At 35.3% G+C, this 12,270-nt stretch overlaps 1 long non-coding RNA gene across 1 annotated transcript; it reads left to right on the plus strand.

The window, feature by feature from the left end:
- The first annotated feature begins 828 nt into the window (after window positions 1–828).
- Window positions 829–8,015, plus strand: LOC139197304 (uncharacterized). The gene is made up of 3 exons (XR_011582566.1): window positions 829–1,021; window positions 7,732–7,758; window positions 7,866–8,015. It is a non-coding gene; the product is annotated as an uncharacterized lncRNA (long non-coding RNA).
- The last annotated feature ends 4,255 nt before the right edge of the window (window positions 8,016–12,270 follow it).

The following is a 12,270-nucleotide window of genomic DNA, read 5'->3' on the forward strand; positions in this document are numbered from 1 at the left end:
TATTGTTAAGGCATTCAAATTTACATTTTCAAAATAAAAGCCTCTGAAACTTTTGCTGGGCAACTACATCAACGCCTAGATTCCATATAATTGCACCAAGTTACACCAACGTGTCTAGAAAAAACCCTGTTTTCTAATCTTAATTCCCCAAAACATATTAGATCATACCTAATTTTCATTGCACTAAATTTGATCGTCAACCAAGACTACGTAGAATTTTTAAGCGCCCTATAGTTATAAATTGTAAACGTAGATAATTGACACACACGAGATTCTTTCCCTAACACATAATTCAGAGGGAAATTTTCTCAAAAATAATACGTTTTGACTGTTTTTCACATTTTTTTTAGTTGTTAGAAAGTATGAACTAATTGATTACACAAGGCATGTTGTATATACAAGCAAATTGTCGTGATGCATACTCTACCAAATGATCTAAGGAAAAGGATGGATTGCAAAAGAAATTAGTACTGTGGTTGGTCATTTTATATTTTCAATTAATTATCGCACTATACATTTAATATAAAATCCAGATTGATATAATTATAACAATTCGTTAACATGATAATAAAATACAAAGTAAACGTCATTTATCCTGGTGATGGGCTGGACATTATCTATTTAGTATTTACTAAAACCCAAACACAATGTTACTATTCATTAACAGTAAAGTGACGAAAATTTTCGCCAGATTTTTTTCTAGCTGCACTTTGTTTCAGTTTTTCTACAGTAAAAAAGCGGTTATGCCCTTTTACTCCACCTGTCCATCATCGGTGCATCCTCTCGCATACCTCAAGTTCCTTCCTTTTTGGCCGTCCATTTCTCTCCGTCTCAGACTTTGTTTTCTGTGGCTGTATCGCCTCGTCGTTTTTATTCTTCAAATTATTCAGCCTCTTGCTTTGTTGTTCACGAATTAGTTATCAAAGTTGTTTTCTTGAAAATCAATAAGAGGTTAGAAGTTTCTACCCATTTTTAATTCGGTCGAAATTTGTTCTGGGCTGATCTAATCCAACATTTGCAGGTAAGAAAGTTGCTTAAATTTTGATTTTTATTGAACTCAAGTAAGTGTCTTCATTTTTTCAGATTGATTTGAAGGAATTTTTTGTCCAAAAAAGCTAGGGTTTCATGATGAGTGTTTTGAGTCTTCCATCTGGGGTTATCCATAATGTTTATATGATCAAAACACAATACATATATATATATATATATATATATATATAATAATCATAAGCAGTTCGATGTAGAAGACTTACTTGTTGAATGCGTAGAGGCCATGCAATCAGTGCACAATCGATAGAACACCAAAACTAGTTTTGACGAGAACAAAAGAAAACACCAAGTCTTCTGTAAACACCTAGCTTTATGACAATGCTCTATGGGAAGCCTTAGTTGTCGTATCTAGGGTTAGCAGGGACCGGTGTTTATATACTAGTCAAAAGTCTTTAGATTCCATCCATAAGGGAAAGCTAAAAACTCTCATTTCTTGGCTCTCAAGTAAAATATCATAATCCTATATTATTAAGGATTCAATCAAAACCTACTTATAATGTAAGACACTTAATGTAGGATTGATATAAGGATATTGAATCACAACTTAACTGATCTCCAACTTATACATTCCTATTACAAATAGAAGACCATTTATGGTTGATTTATATTGAATAAATCCAACATTCTCCCACTTGGTCTACTAATTTGTAATGATCATGCTTCAAAACTTATGTCGGATATCCTTACTTCTTTAATGGCCATATTACTGTGATCCAAACCCATCCTTAATTCAAATTTCTGTCAAATGGACTTCTCAATGTAGAACTAACAAGGTTGTAAAGATATTTCATCTCAGAACCTTCATAATCACATACATTGAGTCAACCATTCACATGAAAACCGTCAAATTATGATCTAGAGATGAACTTTAACTCAAGAATTGTCTTACTCTGTATCATCTTTGCTCCACTTCATCATAACTTACATAAATAAGTCCTTATGCTTTTGAACGGCCTTTATGTTTATCAATGCAATCTTTTTACCATTTCAAAAACCACGCTTCTGCTTTTAAGCAGTCCGCATGTTTGCCAACGCAAACACTTTTCATCATTCCAAAACAAAACATGCCAAAAGAATTAAATATGCATGCATCATGTGAACACAATTAATTAAAAAAAACTTTATTCAAACCTTAACTGCGGAAACAAACCACACCTTCAAAATTCAAGCTTAGTGAGTTTAGCTCACTTATTTTACTGCAACTAAAACCAGATTTCTACTCCCACTAACTCAGCATATCTAAGTTTGAGATCATTCCCATATTTGCAACATGCTTCTTGAAGGACATGACTGGAAGTGGCTTGTTCAAGGGATCCGCAAGCATCTGTTCAGTATCAATATAGGTAATCTTTATGAACCCTTGCTTAATCTTCTCCCTAACCAACTTATACTTGATGTGCATGTGCTTAGTCCCAGAAGATCTCTTGTTGTTTTTGGAGTAGAAAATTGCAGCAGTACTGTCACAAAATATTTTCAACGGAATTGTGATAATATCGAGAACTTTCATTCCCTCTATAAACTTTCCAATCCAAACTGCTTGAGAAGTAGCTTCATAACAAGCCATATATTCAGCCATCATAGTAGAGGTAGCTACGTTTTTCTGTTTCATACTTTTCCATGAGATTGCTCCTCCAGCCATCATAAAAATGTAGCTAGAGGTAGATTTCAGTGAGTCTTGACAACCTGCAAAATCTGAATCATAGTAGCCAACCAATTCTAGCTTGTCACTTCTCTTGTACACCAGCTTATAGTCTTTAGTTTTCTGCAAATACCTAAGCACTTTCTTTGCTGCAATCCAATGAGCATGTCCTGGATTCGACTGATATCTTCCCAACAAACTCAATGCAAAGGCAATGTCAGGTTTGGTGCACACTTGTGCATACATTAGGCTTCCTACAACTGAAGCATACGATTTGTCATCCATCTCTAGTTTTTCTGTTTCAGTTTTAGGGCACTGCAGCTTGCTCAGCTTATCTCCTTTTGTCACTGGCACCTCACTTCCACTACACGTTGACATATTGAACCTTTTGAGTATCTTGTCAATATATCCCTTTTGTGATATTCCAAGCAAACCTCTTTCTTTGTCACGAGTTATTTCTATCCCCAAGACATAGTTTGCTTCTCCCATATCCTTTATCTCAAAATTATCACTAAGTGTCAACTTAGTTTCATGCAGCAAAGTCAAATCAGTGCTGGCTATGAGGATATCATCCACATATAGCACTAATATTGTGAATTGTCTCCCACTGGATTTAAAATATATACATTCATCTTCTGAATTCTCAGTGAAACCATGTGATTGCATTACTTCATCAAACCTCAAGTACCATTGTCTAGAGGCTTGCTTTAGGCCATAAATCGATTTCCTGAGTTTGCAGACTAAGTCCTTACCATCTGCATCAATGAATCCCTCAGGTTGTCGCATATAAATTTCTTCCTCCAAGGTGCCATTTAAGAATGCAGTTTTTACATCCATTTGATGTAAATGAAGGTCATAGTGAGCTACCAAAGCCATTACAAACCTGAATGAATCTTTTGTTGAGACTGGTGAGAATGTCTCAGTGTAATCAATTCTCTCTTGTTGAGTGTATCCCTTGGCTACAAGTCTAGCCTTGAATCTTTCAATTTCTCCCTTGGAGTCCTTCTTAGTCTTATATACCCACTTACATCCGATTGGTTTTGCTCCCTTTGGTAACACTGCAAATTCTCATACTTTATTCTTTTTCATTGATTCAAGTTCACTCTTCATGGCTTTGACCCACTCTTCTTGCTGCAATCCACTTATAGCCTCCTTATACATTGTTGGTTCACCAATGTTAATATCTGCTTCACTCAGATACAACATAAAATCATCTGAAATGGTTGATTTCCTCAGCCTTGTAGATTTTCGAAGCACACGTGCAAGAACCTCAGGAATTTGTTTTGTAACTTGTGCTGGTTCATGAGTGACATTTGGTTCTTCCATTTTGCCTATAGTATCATCAGTGACATCCATTAAACCATTCCGCACAACATCCTCAATATTTTCAGTAACTGGTGGTAATAGAAGATTTTGACTTGTGGTTGAAGCCTGTACACCAGTGTCTTCTATATTTTCTTGTAAATCTTGTTCTTCAAAAACCAATCTGTGATTTAAGACTCCCTCTGTCATCTCTTCTATAAACTTCACTTTATTTGTCTCAATGAAACGCATGGAATTTCCAGGGCAATAGAATCTGTATCCCTTGGTTCTCGGTGGATAACCAATGAAATAACAACTTACAGTTTTGGGATCTAATTTCCTTTCCTGAGGATTATACGCCCTTGCTTCTACTTTACATCCCCATATTCTCAAATGTAACAAGCTAGGCTTTCTGTTGTTCCAAAGTTCAAAAGGTGTCGAAGTGATAGACTTGCTCGGTGCCCTATTGCAAATATAGTTTGCAGTTTTAATTGCATCACCCCACAGAAACATTGGCAAGTTGGTAGTGCTCATCATACTCCTCACCATGTCTTTTAATGTACGATTCTTTCTCTCAGAGACACCATTTTGCTGTGGTGTTCCAGGATTTGTATATTGAGCTACAATTCCTTCACTTTGCAGATAAAGTGCAAAAGGACCTGGATTTCTTCCATGCTCAGTGTATCTCCCATAGTATTCACCACCTCTGTCAGACCTTACAGTCTTAATTTTCTTATCTAACTGTTTTTCAACTTCAGCCTTGTAAATTTGAAAAGCATTCAAAGCACTAGACTTCTCCGTGAGCAGGTACAGGTAGCAATATCTCGAATAATCATCTATAAATGTGATGAAATATCTATAACCATCATAAGTAGGTGTAGGAAAAGGGCCACATATGTCAGTGTGCACAAGTTCCAGTAATCCATTGCTCCTGATTGCATTTTTCTTGTGTGTACTTGTCATTTTTCCTTTAATACATTCAATACATGTAACCGAATTGTCAAACTCAAGTGGTGGCAGTATACCACTTTTACTTAGGTTCTTTATTCTCTCAATCGAAATATGCCCTAATCTTCTGTGCCAAAGAGTGGATGAAGTCTCATCTTGATTTAATCTTTTCTGACCAATTAAAAGTGCTACATGACCTGATTCTTTGCAATTTAGTCTAAACATCCCACCAATATGTAAACCATCTCCAATAATCTGAGAATCTTTGTGAATCGAAAAACCACTGTTATTTATTGAAAAAACAAAATCTTTCTTAACTAGCTGACTAACTGATACTAGATTCATTCGAATTGAAGGTACATAACATACATTCTCAAGATCTAATGAAAAACCAGATTCTAACTTTATTCTAACTGTTCCAATAAACTCAACATCAGCTCTTCCTCCATTCCCAACAATCACTGAGACTTCATCCCTTCTTGGCACTCTCTTGCTTATACCAAGAATCTCTAGCATATTCAACATTATTTGTTTCAAACAAACTAAAACTTCACCTTTAAAAATCATAACATTACCTTTCCCCTTGCCGCTGTCAAGCCACTTTTTATACTTCTGGCAATGTCTTTTCATGTGACCAGGTTTCTTACAGAAAAAACACTTGCCTTTGACAGCTTTGTAACCTTTGTTTACACCTAGCTTGGAATGATTCGATGCCCCCTTGTTGTTATCTTACCTTGCAATATTATTATGGTGATCAGTCACCATATTCACTTTCTTTTCAAAGATTTCCTGCCTTATATGTTGTTCCTCATGCACACAGATCGCAATTAGTTCATTCAAACTCCATTTTTCCTTTTGTGCATTGTATGTGCTTTTAAGTTGTGAATACTCATTTGGCAATGAGTTAAGTGCCACATGAACTAAGAAGGGATCACTCATAGGCACTTTCAGAGCATTTAATCTTGCACCAATATCTAGCAGTTCTAATATATGCTCCCTTACACAACCTATACCATTATACCTTTTGGTCATGAGCTCATTCATGAGATTTCCAGTTTCTGCCTTATCTGATTCCTTGAATTTTTCATCAATGGATTCCAAGAATTCCTTGGCATTCTCGGACTCAGGGATGCCACCTCTCACGGTGTCAGACATGGACTTCTTGATCACCAAGAGAGCAATCCGATTAGCCTTCTGCCACTTTTCATATTTTTCTTTGAAATCAATTGTAGCATCTGCAGCAGGTTCTGGAGGAGAAACTTCCCTTGTTGCTATGTCCAAATCCATTAAACCTAGACAGATTTCCAAGTCTTGTTTCCACTTTTTGTAGTTTGTTCCACTTAGGGTTTGAACAGTGTTCACAACATTCATCACTGAATATACATATACAACATGCATGCATTGATTAAACTATTCCCAAAACTTTATAAAAACGAAATTGATCCAACACTTGTGAGCAAGATGGATCAATATGTTTTTTGACACTGATTTATGTGTTATACCAGTTCATGCCGATTCCCAACACTTGTGAGCAAGATGAGAACCTTCACTACTGATATAGCATATAAATCATGTCATACCATTCATATACGATCCAGAAAACAATGATCAACACTTGTGAGCAAGAAGATCAGTTTCTATATCATATATGGAATGCAATTTAATGAACATCAGCTTTACTACATGATTCAACCTATCATGATAAACGGCTGTAGCTTGAATATATGATAGACTGAATTATGTAGATGATGTTCATATCAACTTTATAAGTACGAAAGTACTAACAATTATGCAGAACAGTTAAAACTTGTCATGAATTGAAACTATGCAAGTTGATCAATTGAAACCTCATGATATATTGATTCTTTACAGGTTTTGATCATATAAACAGTTGCTTTGATACCAATTGTTATCCATAATGTTTATATGATCAAAACACAATATATATATATATATATATATATATATATAATAATCATAAGTAGTTTGATGTAGAAGACTTACTTGTTGAATGCGTAGAGGCCATGCAATCAGTGCACAATCGATAGAACACCAAAACTAGTTTTGACGAGAACAAAAGAAAACACCAAGTCTTCTGTCAACACCTAGCTTTATGACAATGCTCTATGGGAAGTCTTAGTTGTCGTATCTAGGGTTAGCAGGGACCGGTGTTTATATACTAGCCAAAAGTCTTTAGATTCCATCCATAAGGGAAAGCTAAAAACTCTCATTTCTTGGCTCTCAAGTAAAATATCATAATCCTATATTATTAAGGATTCAATCAAAACCTACTTATAATGTAAGACACTTAATGTAGGATTGATATAAGGATATTGAATCACAACTTAACTGATCTCCAACTTATACATTCCTATTACAAATAGGAGACCATTTATGGTTGATTTATGTTGAATAAGTCCAACAGGGTTTTGTTTTGTTCAAATATGGGGTTTTGTGATTTTGAATTTACAAATGGATTGAAATTTCCTTTTTGTGATTCACCTCCAACTTAGAACCTAATACTCACTCACTATTAAAGCAACTTCCTTCTCTCTTCTTCTCCAACCATGGTTGCTGATCCACAGGGCATCATGGTGAATTCTCTGACATATTTGTTTCGGGTTTGGTTTTTGTGTTATCTTTTCTTTGTTCAAATTTTTATGATTTTAATTTTAAAAATCTGGGTTCAAGAAATTTTTTCTGAGTTAATTCATGATATTGTACGAAAGTATGGTTTATTCTGTTCTCTTTTGGTTGGAGGTAAGAATTTACTTGGAAATGTTTATTTGCAGGTTGGATATGCCATTTGACAAACTATGGTTTGTTCCTATTTTTGTAATTTATTTTCATTTTATTCTTTATTCGTTCAAGTTTCAATTTACACCATTGGAAGATGTTTTCTAATTGGTTATGTACCATCATGCAGCACTCAAACACTCTCAACAAATACCCACTTTCTCCCTCTTTGTCATGACGATTGCTGCGTAGAACAAGCCCCAACGAAGATGAGAATCTGTCCTTCCCAAATTGCACAATTAGAAGATATAGCCAAAGACTTGATATAAATACATAATTTTGAAAAGGTTCCTGCTGCTACTAATGAAAATTTTTCAAGAGGGTTTTCCTTTCTTAAAATGAGTGTCCTAAATGAGTGTCCACTCTCTTCACCTCCCCTCCCATCCAAAAACCCACCCTATCCCACCCACCCCCACCTTCCCCGAGCCCTTTCTCCTCTTCACCCCCACCCCCTTTCCCCCCGCACCCACCCTCACACCCGCACCTACCCTCCCTCCGCACCCACCCTCTTCCCTCCTCTACACATCCCACTCCTTAAATCCACACCCATTCCTCCCATTTTCACCTCACGAACCCAGCGATGGCAACATAGACGGGATCTGGATTTATTTTTTTTTGGGTTGAAGGTAGGGCGGTCGGGTGAAGAAAATGAAGATGGGGGAGAAGAGATGAGGAGGAGGAGGTGGGGGAAGACGAACTGAAGGGCTTTTTTTTTTTTTTTTGGGTTGCAGGGGGAAGAAGATGAAGATGGGGGAGAAGAGAGGAGGAGGAGGGGGAGGGAGGTGCGTCTGCGTGGGTTGTGGGGGGATAGGGTTTCTAGGTTTGGGGGTTGTGGGGAGGTGTGTTTTAGCTTTTGTTTTTGGTTTTTATTTTTTATTTTTTATTTTTATTTAGAAGATTCAGGTTTTTAAAAAAAAAATTAAATTTTTTTTTGCCACGTGGCACAAATGTGGCAACTAAGTCAGCGCTTAACGGATTAATAGATGGAAAATGTAATGGAGGTATTATTTTGAAATAAAATAGTACGTAAGATATGAAAGTGGAATGTTTTAAAGGAAAATTAATGAAAAGGGTTTGAAAACTTTGAGTTTTAACGATAAGGATAAAATAAAAGGTAAAGTGAATAGTACCAGGTTGGACTTTTTAGTGTAAAAATGTGATTTTTTGTTAAAGTGAACAGTATTGTGAGCTTTTCGTTAAAACTCCCATGTTTTAAAGATGTATGGGGTTGTAATAGACCTCAAACCTGAGGGGATATTATGTAATTTATCCTAAATTTTATCTTTTGATCCAATGGCGGAGCCAAGATTTCATGACAATGAAAGCTTGACAAAGAAGTTCTCAAATATTGGTTGTCTATATATATTAGCTCTTATGCATGTCTAACATTGACATAATCTTTACCTCAAATTTAGTTTTCTATATATCTTTGATCTTCCAATACTTCTTTATCCAATATTTAGTGTTGAAAAAAAAAATTGAATTCGAATCCCAACCTCATTGATTGAAAACAAATTCTTGGTGCTCCATAGTTTTCTTTCAAACCCAAAATATGAACTAAACATGTATGTTTATTTTAGGGGTATGATATTCACATACCATTTTTTACTTCTCACACACCTCTTATTAATTTCTGACATTTGATCTTCTTCCATTCATTTAATCCGACGATCGAAAATTAAGAAAGTGTATAAGAAGTAAAAAGGGTTGTGTGGATAGCACACCCCTTATTTTATTGTAGTTACATTATTGTTCTAAAAATCCCTGCCTAGACCCATTCTAGGCGCTAGGTGGCTGGTCACCGTCCTAATTAATGTCTAGGCATTTGAAAATTAAAAAATGGCGCCTAGATGTGCTGAGGCGCCCACATAGACTGCCTAGCCCGCTTAGACCTGTCTAGGTCGCGACTTACTTAGACAAAAAATATATAATTTTCATTTTGCGTTTTTTTTCAATAAATTGTAAGAGATTTGTTACATATTTTAAATGAACATACATTATATCCTTATTCCTCATGTTTTCATTATGTTACAATACTTCATAATATTTATATCATTTTATTTTGTAGTTTATGAAGAAATTATATATATATATTTTTTAAGTATAAGCAAATACTTATTTACACGAAATATAATAGATTTACTTAAATCCACCTAATCGGCTTAGGCAGGCCTTCTAGCCACCTAGGCGCTAGGTCTCAGCCCGCTGCCCAACTAGCACCTAGCGTCTTTTAGAACCATGAGTTACATATTAAATACTCTAATTAATACACATTTATATTCGATTCCTTAGGTTAGAATTAGATACTAAAATTTAGTGGTAACAAGGGCATCTTGTTTGGGTCAAACGCATGCATTGCCCCCACCTTGTCTCCACTAGTGTTTTGATTTTTTTGATGGACAAAAATTGAAAGGGTTGTGTGAAATGTAAAAAGTGATGTGTGGATAACACTTTTTATGTAATTGTGATCTATTAGATAAGTTTACATTTGGAAATGTAGATAATGAATAAACACAAACTTTAAAATTTAAACACATCGAGCTATGATTAATAGGACGGTGAGTGAGCAAAAATGGACTATGCATTTGGTTGCGAAGGATTAGGAAAATTTGGAAAATTAGCATACAAAAATTTTCAAACATTTGTTTTGCCCACACCGTATGATTATGCGATACGTGTCCAATGCATGCAGATGCAGTCAATCGTTGTCTCCAGAATGTCGTGGACCAATGGAGGCGGATACGTGTAATTCTCCTGCGCGCGCTTTCTATCAGACGAACGAGTATATAAAGGCTGCCAAACCAAAAGAAGAAGCAATTAGGCCGTTCTGGAATTTTCTTGTACCAGGTACGAATGTTTCATAGATCTGGTATTCGTGTCATGTTTTCTGTGTTCGTGTCGTTTTCGTGTTATACCCGATATCTTAACGGGTTATATCATGTAACGCCTGTTAAAATAAACGGGTAAAATGACTCAACCCGAAATCGACCCGATAATATTAACAGGTAATATGACCCGACCCGTTACCCGTGAAGGAAAATATATTTTAAACCAATAAATAATCAATTGAAAAACATAATACTAAATAAGTATGTACATATCATATTGTTACATCCAAAACATAAGAACGCATTTTTCTTTTAAGTATATTTTCACATACCTAAAGTATTTAATAGTTTTTAACTTAACGTAGAAGTGTAAAAAAATATAGAAAAAATATATAAACGCTTGTAATGACAAGCTTTACAACTTTCATGAAGAGCTTAACTTCGAAATTCTCCACTATAATCATATAAATCATAAATTAAAATTTAACCGTTGGTTGTTTTTTACATTTACACTTCATTGTTCTCATCAAATTTTGTTTTTTCAAATTTTCCTTTTTGAAAACTTGATCTATTAGAGGATGCAGGAAGATGAATGGTTTGGATCGTTGATATTATATTCAGAGTTTTACAGTTAGTGAAAATATTGTTTGAAGTTTATAAAGTTTCAACAAACTATATGACATCGACTCATATTTCAGTTAATCGTAAATATCGAAACGTTGAAGGAAGATTTTGTGAAAAACATGTTCATTTAAGCAACATCTATTAGCATGCAATTAACAATTAAAGGCGGAATCATGCTTGCATGCACTTAAAACAAAACATTAACCATGAAATTCAAAGCCTAGTAGATTGGTGAACCAAAACTCAACTCAAAACAAAGTGAGTTGAGATTTATACCTTTGTAGATTCCTCTTTGCATAAGCAAAGGCTAATCACCCAAAGAGAGGGCCTTCATTCCTTGCATCTTAGATCTATGGATTTGGATGGATGAAATGGTTCTCCAAGTTCCCAAAATTGAGAATCTCTAAGTATCCACACCAAGGTAAGATTGATGAAGAAATGAGTGACCTTGGAGGAGAAAGATTACTAGCTAATCCCTCCAAGGGGGCCGGCCTCTTTAGAGAGAAATGAGAGCTTTGTGTTCTCTCCAATTTCCTAAAAAGAAACCCTTAATGAATTTTGGCTATAAAGTTCTTTATATAGTCAATTCTTTAAGTGACCTAAAGAACCAAAACTCTAATTCATATCAAATGGGCGGCCACATAAGGGATTTGGGCTTTTTGGGCCCTTGTGAATCTTTATTCATTAAATTGTCATACAACTTAAGTCAATGGGCTTGACGTTCGAAGCCCATTGGGTCTTAAGGTCCAAAATTATCCCGAGGTCTTTAACGAACTTATTCGTTTGATTAATTAACATATTAATTAATCCTTGCCATAAACAATTAAACCATTTAATTATTCTTACTCATCTCCATTGTTTCTTCAATCTCCACCTTACACGGTGTACGATCCATTAGGTTCCTTTTAGCGAGGCAGTGGGCGATTAAAACCATTTCAAATTGATTGTGAATTGAAACTTACTTTCAATTCTCCCTTTAGTGATTATACACGTTTAGGGCTTCCACAAACCATGAGTGACACCTAGCAGCATATCATGGTTACCCAAACTAATCAGAAGAGGTGGAGAACCTATTCAGTTTAG

This window comes from Malus domestica, chromosome 07, assembly GCF_042453785.1.
Source record: "Malus domestica chromosome 07, GDT2T_hap1".
NCBI classification, from domain to species: domain Eukaryota; kingdom Viridiplantae; phylum Streptophyta; class Magnoliopsida; order Rosales; family Rosaceae; genus Malus; species Malus domestica.